At 41.8% G+C, this 14,809-nt stretch overlaps 1 pseudogene; it reads left to right on the plus strand.

Moving 5' to 3' along the window:
* Positions 1 to 207: 207 nt before the first annotated feature.
* The window catches only part of LOC144752483 (endoplasmic reticulum transmembrane helix translocase pseudogene), a 48,668-nt pseudogene continuing 34,066 nt past the window's right edge, over positions 208 to 14,809 (plus strand).

Below are 14,809 nucleotides of genomic sequence, written 5' to 3' on the forward strand. Positions count from 1 at the left end.
GACCCAGCGGCTAAGAAGGAGATAGTGCGTGTGGCTGATAGATATTTTCAAGAGAACGTAGATTCGGTGGACTCCAAATGCTCCCTATGGGAAGCGTATAAAACTGTCCTGAGAGGGGAACTGCTCTCGTATATTTCTGGAAAGAAAAAGGAGGGGCCCGCTGCGATTGATAGGGTGAAATCCGAGTTGCTTCTTCTGGAACGGGAGATGTCGCTTGCCTCCACCCTGGAAGGTCTGCATCGCCTGCGTCTCCTCAAGGATGAATATCGGAGTCTGGCCCAAGATAGCGCAAGGTCGCAGCTGGCAGATACCCAGAGTAGGGTGTATGAGCACGGGGACAAGGCCGGGAAGCTGATTGCCTGGTTGGAGAAAGGGGACTGGGCATCACGGTTGGTTCCGGTGCTGCAGCCCACTGGTTCCGATAAAATCACGAGTCCACAGGAGATTGTGGATGCGTTTGCTGCCTACTATAGGAAGGTGTATGCGGCCGAATGTAACTATTCGGAGTCCGAAAACGCAGACATGATTCGGGACATTCCGATGCCCGCTCTTTCGGAGGAGGACAGGGTGTTCCTTGACTCTACCCTCACAAACGACAAAGTGGCGCAGGCTATTAGAGGGGTTTGTTCTGGTAAGGCTTCCGGTCCTAATGGGCTCCCCGTTGAACTCTATAAAGTAAATGCAAATAAGTTGGCTCCCTTCGTCAGTGGTATGTTTGTGGAGAGTAGGGAGAGGGGTCAGCTCCTGTACGATCAACGTGTGGCGAATATCATAGTCCTGCACAAGGAAGGCAAGCTGACGACGGAGTGTTCTTCGTATTGGCCGATCTCATTGTTAAATGCTGAGCCAAAAGTCTTGGCAAAATTATTGGCGACCCCACTTGTAAAGGTCATTACGACGCTGATTCATCCGGACCAGTCAGGTTTTATGCCTCGCCGGAATACGGCTCTCAATCTACGCAGGCTATATGGGGTCCTGGGAGGCGCATCTCATATTTACGAGCCAACGGTTTTACTATCTCTGGATGCCACTATGGCATTCGACAGAGTGGAATGGCCTTATCTTTTTGCTGTCCTGGAGAAGATGGGTTTTGGCCCGGAGTTCGTGTCCTGGGTCCGACTTTTATATTCTGGTCCATTGGCTCGAGTAGTCGTCAATAACCATTGATCGGCTGACTTTGCTTTGGGGAGGGGCACCAGGCAGGGATGTCCTCTTTCCCCGCTGTTATTTGCATTGGCGCTCGCGCCTTTGGCAGCCTGGGTCCGCTGGGACAGGTCGATTAGGGGGTTCCGGTGGACACCCGAGTGGGAGGGTAAGATATCGCTTTATGCGGACGACATCTTGTTGTATCTGACCTCCCCTCGACCTTCGCTCATAGCTTTTTTGGATGTCCTGGAGGTGTTTGGTGGGTATTCCGGCTTCGCCGTTAACTGGGCGAAGTCGGTCCTTTTTGTCTTAAGTGGAGATCCCCCGGAGGTTCCCCCGGGTTGTCCGGTCAGACTGGAAACGGTGAGGTTCAAATATCCTGGCGTCTTTCTATCCTTGGATCTCCAGAGTAGGTACTCCAATAACTTGTTGCCGCCCCTGGTCCGGCTCCGACGCGATATGTCCAGATGGAAATTGCTTCCTCTCTCCCTTCTCGGCTTTGCAGTCCTGTTTAAGATGATGGCTCTGCCTCGTTTTCTATACGCACTTCAGAACTCATTGGATCTGGTTCCCTCGTCATATTTCAGGGAGGTTGAGTCTCTCCAGAGACAGCTTCTTTGGGATGGTAGACCCCGAATTGCATTTGCGAAATTGATGCTGCCGTGGTAAGACGGGGGGATTGGTCTGCCCAACATCCGCAAGTATTACTGGGCGTCACAGCTGGCGGCGGTTAATCATGCCATCTACGGTTCGCCGCTGGATCCTGGCTATGCTATGGACCGCGGTCAGGTTCCCGGGGAGGAGTTTACTAGGGCCGTGTGTGCTAGGCGTGGGTGTTTTCCCTTGGTGGGGCCAACTGCGGTTGCTGTACAGGTCTGGCATGAGGCCAATTGCTCCCTTAAGTGGTAGGGGAAGATTACGTTGGCCACACCCCTCTGGAATTCTGAACGTTTGGGAAGTTTATGGAAGTCTAAGGGTTTTGACAAATGGGACCTCATTGGGATTTCCCAAGTAGGTGATCTCTGGGGTAAGGATGGAATCCTCCCGTTTGAACGTTGCAGGAACGGTATTAACTGCATGGGAACGAGAGGTTTCGCTACCTCCAGATTAGACATGCGCGGCTGGCCGGTGTTCCCCGGGAAGCGACGCTCCCGGAGGCGTCCCCGTTGGAGGATCGAGTGTTGGACGGTCATCTTCCAACAAAAACGATCTCCCTGATTTATAAAAAACTGGTAAACCATACGGAGGATCCCCTCATGTTTCTCAGAGACCGATGGACTGCTGATGGATTGCTCCTAGATGATGAAGACTGGAGGGAGGCCGTGGCCTCTCCTAGGGTCGTTGCTATTCAAATGAGACTCCGGCTGGTTCAGCTAAAGATCATCCATCGTAGTTATGTGACTGGCCCACGAATGGTACAAATGGGTTTGGCTGAGAGCGGTGTGTGCAAGAGAGGATGTGGCGAGACTGGTACGTTTTTCCATATGCTATGGGACTGTGCTCTTATTCGGGAGTACTGGTCCGCTGTTCACGCCCAGGTGCGGGAGGTGTGGGGAGTGAGTTTTGAGTTGGAGGCGCGGCGGTGTCTTCTGAATGTTTGGGAGTCAACTGACCTCTCTACCCATGGAAAGGTGTGGGCCACGTTGGCATGCAGGGTTGCTAAGCATAATATCGCTCAAATGTGGGGGGAGATTCAACCGCCTACGATCCGAAAATGGCTGGAAGACTTGGACTGGTGTATGTTCAGAGAGTGGGCAGTGTATGTGGCCAGAAGGAGACCCAAGAAATGGGGCAAAATTGGGGGCCCTGGAATCTGTATAGGGGTGATATATGCACTCCCCCAGAGGCAATGGAAGATCCGGCATTGTCGGAGGATCCCTGATCCCATATGTTATTATTATTTGATGTACTTGAATTGATCAGGAGGGCGTCTTTCTTCGTCCTGTGCTTTGAGATGGAACCCAATGTATTTTTTGTATGTGTTTTATGATTTATTTTGTGTGCATTAATAAAAAAGAATAAAAAAAAAAGTGATATGACCCTGGGGGATAGGGTCACCTAGGCCTTTAAAAAGCTCAGGTAGAGGACGTGCCCTGATGTCTCTCCTTAAAAAGAACACGGTCCTGGGAGATGGGGTTACAAGGGTGTTTTATAAATAAAAAAAGGCTCTGGGGTATAGGGTCAGGGAGGAGGCCACTTAGTGCCCCTCCCCTTTAGGAACATAAGGCTCAGAAAGATGCGATCCTCAAAGTCTAATGAGGCTTGGGGGTGGCACACGGCCCCTCTCCCCTTTAAAAAGTAGGCCCTGGAGGATGGGGTCCCCATCGCCTAATAAGGCTCAGGATTGCACCCCTCTCCTTTAAAATGAAAAGGACCTGGAGATGGGGTCCCCAGGGCTGCAAAAATGCTCAGGTAAGAGGGCAATGTGGCCTCTCTCGCCTTTCAAAAACAGAAGGCCCTGTGGCCAACCGCCACAGTGCAGGGCCAAAGGCCATGTGCAACAGGTGGTTGGCTTCAGGTATGGTAAAAACAAATTCACTGACCAAAAGCAAAAGGTTAAAGTAAAGTTATAGTTAGGTGAATATATGTCCATGACAATATTACCTTTTTAAACTTGAATTGAAAGCCACAGAAATTCACTAGTTATAGTTAGCACAGCTAATTATAACGTGCACCCCTGCCATGCACCGCTTTTGGTTTCACACATTACAACACTCATGACATGTTCTATGACAACATTTATGACATCACAACTGACATCTCAAATGACATCATCCCCGTGGTGGGGATCAACCCCACACGGTACAACACAAAGGCCATGGTCAGAAGCGGGTTGGGTGTCAACAGGGGCCAGACCCTGCGTCAAACCCCAAGCAATGCATGGTAATGGACATCTTAGTTTATGTTAGAAAAAACGAATTTCACTGAAAAAGCAAAGTTTAAAATGATGTTATCATCAGGGATGGTATATTATCTTTTATTTCCATTAAAGGAAAACGTTAGAAATGCCCTGAAGAAACCAAAGATTAAAAGGATGTTATAGTTAGGTGAAAATGTCAGTTTAAGCATAGTGGCACTTATTTACAACCCCCTTGCACTGCTGGTTCGTCACTTTTAATATGGGGAAAAAGTAACGAACTGGCGGAGCAAGGGGCTTGTAAATGAGCCCCACTGTTTTCAGGCCTCGAGAAATCTACTCACCCACCTGCCTTGGCGAAAAAGATGCTATCAGGGTGAGCTATTTTTAGGGACTTCTGGCTGTGCAATGAAAGGCTATAAGATGTCAGTTTTCCTTCTAAAAATACATATAAATATTTTGTATATGAACCATACAAATATTTCAAAATATATTTCAGTAGTTGGGAAGTACTTTTTGAAATTCTGATGTTTGATGGAAACACATTTTAATAGGATTAAAACAAATCAGAACTTTACTTGGTGATGTGCAAATGATAACATTTGCTGAAACTCAATTTCCCCATTATTGTTTATACGGTGAGGGCAAAGTTGAGTTCGAGCAGATTGCACTGCTTCTGCAGTCTACAATGGCAGGCCTGATGTCAGTAGGTTGCACGTGTCACCCAGGGTGGCACAAACTCATGCTGGAGTCCTTGGGACTCCTTTCCTACCAATGCCGTGGGTACGTCTGGTACCATATACTAGGGACTTATATGATAATAAAGCTTTTGGCAATTTGGGATTACCAAGTCGAACATAACATTTTTAGGAAAGAGCACAGTCACTGGGGTCTGGGAAGGAGGCTCAGAGTCATAACCATCAGCATTTGGGGCAAAAAGTGAAGTGTGACCATACGAAAAGGGAGACTTTCCTACATGTTTGTTTTAGGAGAGGGTGGTAATTTCAAACTAAAGATGCATTGATTGAGAATTGGAAATAAGATGCATGGAATGATTAGCAAGGCATCTATCTCTCATTCATGCTTGATAAAGGATGTTATTTGACTCTGTTAAAACTAAATAAAAACGGCTTGATAAAAAAATATGCTTCCTAAAAAAAATTCTGCTTTCTGACAAACCGGGTAATTCTGTGTTTTTTTCTGTGAGAGAGTAACATTTTTAAAGCATTAATGGAAAATGCTTCTTTTTTGCCACCCATAACTTTCTCTTTCCTGTTCTGATTGCCACAAAACTTCGCATGCCAAACCTGAGCTGGCTACATCAAGCAAGGTCCACATGCCATGCGTATTCATCAAAAAGCACCATGGGGCAGATTTACAAGCCCCTTGCAACATATTTGCGCCACCGTTGCGTCACTTCTGTGACGCAGAGGCGGCGTAAACCATGCGCCACGTTGTGACATGTTTACAATGTGACGCATTTTGGCAGATGAGTCACGTAAAGCACTGCACCACATGAAACCTGCATCAGGTTTCATGTGGGTGTTGCATCGCAGGGTGGGCACTCTGTCGCAGGAAAGCCTTGTAAAACTGATTTCACTGAGTCAGTTTTACAATGCTTCTGCGTCAAACTCTTGTCTAAGGAGTAACGCACCACGTTAAGTATGGGCGGCCCCTGTGCATTGCTGGAGTTGCGTCGCACTTGTGACACAACTCCAGCAATGCACAGGGGCCGCCACAAGATGCGACACGCATATGCCTATCCTTTCACCACGGTGCACCATATTGTAAATGCGGTGCATCTGTGGTGTTGCAAGGGGAGAATTGCGTGTTGCATCTATTCTGGCGCATCCAAGCTGATTTGCAGAGATGGGCTAGACATTGTAAATATGCCCCCAAAGTTCTTAAGCAACAAAAAAATGCCTTTTCAATGGAAAGTGCAACTGAACCATATTTGTGCATTCACTATTGTAAACTGTGCATAATGTTCTGTATAACTGCTGTTTGGAGCATTTATTGTGACTTCTGGACTAAAAATTCAATTTATTCACAGCCCTGACATGAGAGGAGAGAAAACAATAAGCAGACGTTCACTGCTCTGACACCACAGTAAGGAAGTACAGTCTTCTTCATCCTTCTGAAGCCCTGCTTGGGAACGTATGGGCAGGGTGGGCTCTCATCTGCTACTTCCCACTGATGGTGCTCTGTTAGAGTTGTCTATGGTGTCATTCTGAAACTTTTGATGGAAAACAACCCTATTTAGAATTTTTTCACTTTTAACTTCTATGGGTTATCACAGACTAGTGGACTGATTTAAAGTTTGGTGGACGAGTACATTGTTACAAACATGACCCATAATCCTTCCACCATATTAGAAGTGCCTTAGGATAAAATGCACTTGCAAATAGGGGGATGGGCCTTCCATCACGTTTGTGACACAGTCCCCATCTTCCAAACTCTAAATCACTCCCTAACAGTAGATTCAAGATTTATGGAATATGGGCAGTTGTATAATGAAATGGTTCTATGTTGCAATTATAATAATGTGCGTAATAATAATTAAAACAACAGCAATAATAATAATAATAACAACAACAACAACAATAATAATAATAATAATAATAATAATAATAATAAAAATAGAGTATACATAAATCTACCTGGGTCAATCAAACACCAGCAGGTAGATTATGAAGCCTGAAACTGACCTGAAATTGACGAGAGGGTGAAACAAGTACCTATGAATAGGTATTTGTTTTATGTTGCCTTTCTCTGATATAATGACAGGTTATTGGCTCCCCCACACATTCCCCTGTTTAGAGTCAGCCCTATCAGTGTAATGAGATACAGATATCTGTGACCTGAGCCTAGAGCCACCCTGTTAAATGTCACCACAAATCAGATGCTTTTTGAAGTTGCTCTCCAGCTGTAGCTTATTATTTTCTTGATCCTGATGCCCTGAATTCCGGTTTCATCCTCCATTACTTTATAGCTTATTTTTTTCATGATCCTTGTTTGAATGACAGCAGGTTCATAGTTGTTCCAAGCTACGAATTCAATAGGCTTTTGGGGATTTCTAGCCATACATAATACACTGTTCAAAATATCTGATTACCCCATTATCAATCTTCTGGTACTAATTGTTAAACTATCAATATATAAATTCCAGAACATAAAACCTTTATAATTGCTTCTATATCACACACTAACTGGCTGGCTTTATTATAATAGGATCGTTTTAAGACTTTATAGGTTAACATCCAAGATAGTTACATTAACATAAACATACTCAGGGCTACAATGACCCCTGGAACTACACCCACACTCCAGTGCATTCTTCAGTCGATGACTAGTACCCCACCACATTACCCTACTGGTCGTAAATTTAAACTCCACTCTAGACTTTCAATTGCTGCTATTATGACCACGCTGTAAAAAAAGTTAAAAATGACGCAGTGGTTCTAAGACAGAAATCGCCCTTTCTAAATATTGCACGCTTTTAAAAAAAAAAAGGTTTTCTATTGAGTTTTGTATCATACAGCAACAACAATACAGGCTGCATTTTGTATGCAGGTGCATTACATATATAAATACTTTATTTCAGCCAAAGGCCATAAAAAGTTTCACAATAAAAACAAGACATTCAACTGTCCGTATTCAGCTGTACTGTAAACATATATAAGCATTTCAATTTGAATTTCGACCCTGGATATTCCAGCCTTTTAGAGTGGACACCTTAACAATCAATAGAGTCTAGAAATCCATCGAGCATTTCATCAATAGTAAAATTATCTTCAATTTCTGTGCAAAATTCAAGATAGTGATGGTGTATATAGTTCACTGAATTTCGCAATATAACCCCATTTTTATATATATATATATATTCACTGAAAAAATCATAGGTTTCAGGCCTTATATAGTTAGGAATTCGTTTTTAAAAAACCTTTGAAATTCACTCAAAAAACTATAAGTTTTAGTGGTGTTATAGTTAGCTGGACATTTTACTCATACAAAACCAATGAAATTGCTCCTATATAGTTAGTTGTACTAACTATATTTCGCGCACCCGCAATCCACTGCTGATGATGTCACATATTAGATCATTCATGACATGGTCAGTGACATCACTGATGACATCTCAAATGACATCACTGATGACATCACTGATGACATCATCCAGTGAATGTGGTTTGCTTCGTTATTTAAATATGCATTATATATATAGCAATTTACATTGAAGAATGAGTGGATATATATAAATAAATATTTGGATGGAGGATTTAGTAGCAGTGTAATTGACTGTTTATTTGACCAATTTATAATGTCTCACTAAATATAGTGGATAGTGACTAAACTGTGTGAATATCTGTATCACTTTGTCAGTTGTTGTGTAAACTGATTCTACAGTTGGTTCCTAGCTATGTGAAAGTCTATATTAGTTATTGATTAGTTAACTGAGTATTTGTATGGGAGTGTGAAAGTGTGTGGGGTTCGGTGGGGGGTGTGTGACTGTCCAAAGATGTGTGAATAGTTGATTCAGTAGATATATGAAGTAAAAACTACATGTTCTAACAGTTTGGGTGAGGGAATCTCTTTATGGGTGTGGTGATGAGCAAATATATTTCTCAAAGGTACAGGTCCAACTAACTAGAAAAATAAAAGGCAGTGTATGTGTCAGTTGTTGTATATAAATAAGTATACATAAGACACAATGATTGTGTGAGTGACTGTATGGATGATAACTGTATACTTGTAATAATGATTTTATAATTCACTAAGTATGACTTACTATCTAAATGAATAGAAGAAGTGGTGTTTGTATAAGTGTTTTGCTAAGTAAATATGTAAGTATGATCCATTGTTTGCATAAGTGAGTAGGATGACTTCATATGTGAATAGGATGCGTGCTGTTGTTTAATGTCGATATAGATGTATAAGTATTTTTGATAGTGTTCTATTGTTCATTGACAGCATGTATGAGTGAATCCATAGGTAAGTGATTAGATGTGTATATACATCTATGAATCACTGAGTGGATTTTTAGATACTTGTATTGCTGTGACAATGGATTTAAATATGATACTCTGTATTTAACAAACAGTGATGAAAAATTGTAATAGTGTATGAAAAGGTGTATGTGATTGTCACGTGGATGATGTCATCAGTGATGTCATCAGTGATGTCATTTGAGATGTCATCAGTGATGTCACTGACCATGTCATGAATGATCTAATATGTGACATCATCAGCAGTGGATTGCGGGTGCGCGAAATATAGTTAGTACAACTAACTATATAGGAGCAATTTCATTGGTTTTGTATGAGTAAAATGTCCAGCTAACTATAACACCACTAAAACTTATAGTTTTTTGAGTGAATTTCAAAGGTTTTTTAAAAACTAATTCCTAACTATATAACTCCTGAAACCTATGGTTTTTTTAGTGAATTTCAAAGGTTTTTTTAAATGCTAATTCCTAACTATATAAGGCCTGAAACCTATGTTTTTTTCAGTGAATTTCAAAGGTTTTTTAAATGCTGATTCCTAACTATATAAGGCCTGAAACCTATGATTTTTTCAGTGAATTTCAAAGGTTTTTTAAATGCTAATTCCTAACTATATAAGGCCTGAAACCTATGGTTTTTTCAGTGTTTTAAAAAAAAAAATTGATTGGTTAACTGGCTTATTAAGTGTATCTTAGTGAATACATATATGAGCGAGTAATGTTTAAATATTTAAATATATGCATGAGTGATGTAATATGTGACGTCATCAGCAGTGCATTGCAGACGTGCAAGTTATAGTGAGTCCAACTAATTATAACGTGGGAATTTCAATGGTTTTATGCGAGTAAAATTTCCAGCTAACTATAACTGGTGTGAAACCTATGTTTTTTCCCAGTGAATTTCAAAGGTTTTTTAAATGCTAATTCCTAACTATAACTGGTGTGTAACCTATGGTTTTTTCATTGAATATATATATATATATATATATATATATATATATAAAATTTCTATGGCAAAATGAAACCCCTCATTTTGTTCCTTTTCAAATTAAATGTATTAAGTGTTACCACTTTATTCCAATCAAGATGACTTCAGGTGTGCCATACTTTTGTCATAAGTAAGACTGTTAGCGTTCTAGTTGTTCTTTAGAACACTCTGGGACATTCTGTCATTGGGCTATAGTTGGGCTACATCTGGCTGATATTTGGGCTACATTTGGGCTCTTTTGTCTCTGGTGGCCATCTTGGGAGACTGCATATCAGAATTCTTTTAATGAAATATAAGAGGATTTGAGAAGTCACTCAAAATGTGCCCTAATTCTTCTTTCTTCAGCACTAATCATAATTTCTATGGCAAAATGAACCCCCTCATTTTGTTCCTTTGCAAATTAAATGTTTTAAGTGTTAACACTTTATTCCAATCAAGATGACTTCAGGTGTGCCATACTTTTGTCATAAGTAAGACTGTTAGCGCTCTAGTTGTTCTTTAGAACACTCTGGGACATTCTGTCATTGGGCTATAGTTGGGCTACATCTGGCTGATATTTGGGCTACATTTGTTTTTTTTGTCTCTGGTGGCCATCTTTGGGCTACATTGGGCTACATTTGGGCTCTAACATATATATAGCCCAATGTAGCCCAATATATATTTTTTCAAAGTTAATTTTCGTAAAAAACACTGGAGCACATATCTTGAGACATAGCAAAGGCACATCAGGCTATCAGTCCCTACAATTTTGCCAAGTTTGGTGGAAAACCATTCAGCCGTTCGGGCTAAAAGTGAGTCCAACCTCCCTATGGAAATTAACATGGGGAAAACACGTTTTGGGACCCCCCTTTTATCTCGGCCCCCGCTTGACGAATCCCCCCCAAACTTCCAGGGAAGGAGCGGAGCACCGCGAGGCAAAGTTAAGGAAAATGTCAGGAAGATTCCTCAACCGGCGCAAAAGTTATTCCCAATAAAATGTTGCGATTTCCCTATGGAAAACAATCCTAACTATATATACCTACTGGCTAACGCCAGTAGGTAATATATATATATATATATATGCTGGCAGGGCGAGCTTCACGAAGAATAAAATACTAACTGCTCACTTGCAATTTGGGTCGGCTCCTCTTTCTTGCATCGCCGGTAGACTCCGAGCAACTGGGAGTTCGTTGGTGTGGATGGAGTGATTTGGCATATATATATATATATATATATATATATATATATATATATATATATATATATATATATATATATATATATATCACGCTCCCAGTTCCACCTCTGCAGTGAGCACTCTTAAGGACGGGTGCAGCCAGTGTGGAAGTGGGTCCACACAAAATATTCACGCTCCGGTTTCCAAGAAAGAAACACACTGCACTCTCGGGAACCCCTTTTGAAAAAGATTCTTTATTGCAAGGACGCATTTCGGCGTGGATGCCTTCACCAGCTTGCGAAAAGACAACGCCCTCCATTCTGTCAATGAATTTAAACAGGTACGTTGATGTCCATTGGTTGTGGCGGCTCGTCATGGAAAGGGGACTGACATAATCCAATGAGCAAAGTCTTATCCCACCCTGATGTATTGTGGGACATGTGGTCTGCAGGTTGTCTGAGAGTTACTCATTACGATGATATGCATCCTGTAACATACAGGCACTGCTCAAAGAACCGTCCATTAAATGCTCAGGCACAATTGCCCTGTTCCTTATTATGCAGACCAGCGCAGGAGACTCACACAATGCCACAATTGAGAGAGCGCTGTTGTTCGAATCCTCTCCAGGGGCCCCCTCGTCGTCCACCTTCAGATTGACTCGGCACTTCCATGGGAGTTGGTCGTATGGCCGTTAGTCCCTCAGCAATGATGGCTGTCGACTTGATTGCCGGTTGTGCGTCATTTCTCTGCTGGTGGTGCCACTGCCATAAACATCACGCTCCCAGTTCCATCTCTGCAGTGAGCACTCTTAAGGACGGGTGCAGCCAGTGTGGAAGTGGGTCCACACAAAATATTCACGCTCCGGTTTCCAAGAAATAAACACACTGCACTCTGGGGAAGCCCTTTTGAAAAAGATTCTTTATTGCAAGGACGCGTTTCGGCGTGGATGCCTTCATCAGCTTGCGAAAAGACAACACCCTCCATTCTGTCAATGAATTTAAACAGGTAAGTTGATGTCCATTGGTTGTGGCGGCTCGTCATGGAAAGGGGACTGACATTATCCAATGAGCAAAGTCTTATCCCACCCTGATGTATTGTGGGACATGTGGTCTGCAGGTTGTCTGAGAGTTACTCATTACAATGAAATATAATTACAAATGGAAGTAATATATTTCAAAGTGAAAATTTCAGACAAAGGAACGCATTATTCATTACAAAATCACAACTTTAACCCCAACTTGTTTCGTCTAATACCTACTGCAAGCAGGTATTTAAATGTGCCAAATATTACATATACTGTGTTATATAAATTTCAGCACCCTTAGAGCATATTGGTGCTTTCTGAATACCAACTTATTGCACAACGGGCGGATCCAATTCCTCCTTGCCGTGGCATATATTGTGCAAAAGAAGAGGATATGTGCGGTGTTTTCAATAAATCCTATAGTGCATAGCGTGCAGGTTCGTTCTCCCTGTGTTCCCCAGTTTGCAGTGTAGCTTTTGATCTCAAGAATGTTGTACCTTAATTTCAAGTACAGGATTCTCGCCAAATGAGGCTGTATATTGTCAAGAAATTCTCCAAAGGATGGGTTGGGTTTAACATTAAGAAATTGTGTTGTTAATCTAGTATGATTAGGGTTGCATTGGAGTACATTCAAAATATATGTTCAGTAGGTTTGTTTCAATATATTCCTAGAACTTGGTAATAACGTATGTGGCTCGGTTCAATATGAGCAAAGACCTAGTTCTGTGATCCATTTCTTGACCAGTCTAAGCCAAGGCAAAGTTAGGCACCTATCAATGGCTTCTTTAATGCCTTCTCTATACACCGCTAATTCTGGCGTAATCCATAGCTGAATCCAATAAAGCAATGGTCGCAGTGTTGAAATTTTCCCTATACATTTTATGTTTACGTCATGAAATATTAGGGTAAGTGGAGTTGCCAAAGGTAAACCCATTAGTTTCCTCAATATATTGTTTTCCTCACTTGTTATTTGCTTAATGTCGCCAGTGCCCCAGACTTATGATCCATATAGTGCTGTTGCCTGCGATTTGCATTTATAGACCTCTAGCGCTGGTGTCAAAGGTTTACTTGAGGATAAACTGGCATTTTTAAGGACAACCTCTGACCCCTGTGCGAGCACTAATGCTGAGTGGTTTATCTGCGGTTTCCATGTTAGCCTTGAGTCAAGTAATATGCCTAAATAGGTAAAGACTGGGACCTGCTCTAACTTTTGATTGTTTACCCTAAAAAACATTCTAAAGTCCTTGTGGGGATTTATATCCATATTCTTGGTTTTCCCGATGTTTATTTCTAAGCCTTTTTCGTTGCAATACATATTTAAGTCGTCCACTAGATTTTGCAAGATCTTCGGTGTCTGCGAAATCAGAATAGTGTCCTCTGCAATTAATAATGCTGGAATCAACTTCCTGCTCCGCTTTGGAAGGTCGTTTTTTTTAAAAATAATAGACCACATCATTCATATAGAGCGAGAACAGGGTGGGTGCGAGCACACATCCCTCTCTCACTCCTCTATTTATTGGGATCGGTTCGATAAGCTCGCCATTTGTGCCCCAGCTGACTCTGGTATAATTGTCGCGATGTAGCCTTACCAACTTGTCCAACAGGTTTGCAGGCACTTTTTGTTTTTCCAATGAGTTCCACAAAGGGCATTTGGGTACTAGGTCGAAGATCGCCTTTAGATCTACAAATTCTATGTAGATATAGCCTCCCTTTACCCAGGTATATTTCAAATTAATACATAAGAGTCTAAAGACTTGATCTACCGTACTTGTACGAGCTCTGAATCCTGCCTGGTACGGGAACGCTATGTTGTTAGTGTCTATCCATTCATTAAGCTTATTTAAAAGTTGTCTTGCATAAATATTTTGCAGTACATCTATTAGGCTAATTGGCCTGTCGTTCTCGGGTTTCTGTTTATTACCTTTTTTGTGAAAAGGAACAATTGCGGCCCCTCTCCATGAAGTCGGTATTGGAACACCTGAAGCTATGGCATTGCTAATCTGGTTAACATTTGGGACCCATACCTTTTTACCATGTTTGAACAGATCTCCAGGAAGTCTGTTTAGACCTGGAGCTTTTCCCTGTTTGATAGTATCTATTGCATATGAGGTTTCTTTTAGGGTAAAAATAATCACCATCTCCGTCACCATTTGCAGGCGAAGGTAGTCTATGGTGGAAGACTGAAAACCTGAATATAGGTTACTAAAGGGCTCGGTCCAGACAGCATAGTCCAGATAATGCTCTGTATGCGCTACTTGATCCGTGCCCCGAGCGCAATTATTTTCCAAAATTCTGTTGTGTCGTTGGATTTTGAAGCCTGAAGGATATCCGTCCAAACAATATTCCTCCCAGTATTTTCCTATGGCTGTCCCTAGCTCTCCTTATTAAGTCTGCATTTCCCCGTTTTAGACATTCAAGTAGGCATTTTTTAGCTTTCCTGCAGTCCGGGGTGTACCAAGGATTGATTTTTGTATTTGTCTTGCAATTATGCTTAGGTTTCTTTCTAGCATCTTCAGTGAAAAAGGGTTCTAACTTTGTAACCAAGACTTTATGCATTGCAATTACTGAAGTTCTAATTATTTCTACACAAGGGCCTACTACATCTGCAAATGTTTTTTAAATAGTAGTCATTATCT

This window comes from Lissotriton helveticus, chromosome 5_1 (assembly GCF_964261635.1).
Source record: "Lissotriton helveticus chromosome 5_1, aLisHel1.1, whole genome shotgun sequence".
Classification (NCBI taxonomy): Eukaryota; Metazoa; Chordata; class Amphibia; order Caudata; family Salamandridae; genus Lissotriton; species Lissotriton helveticus.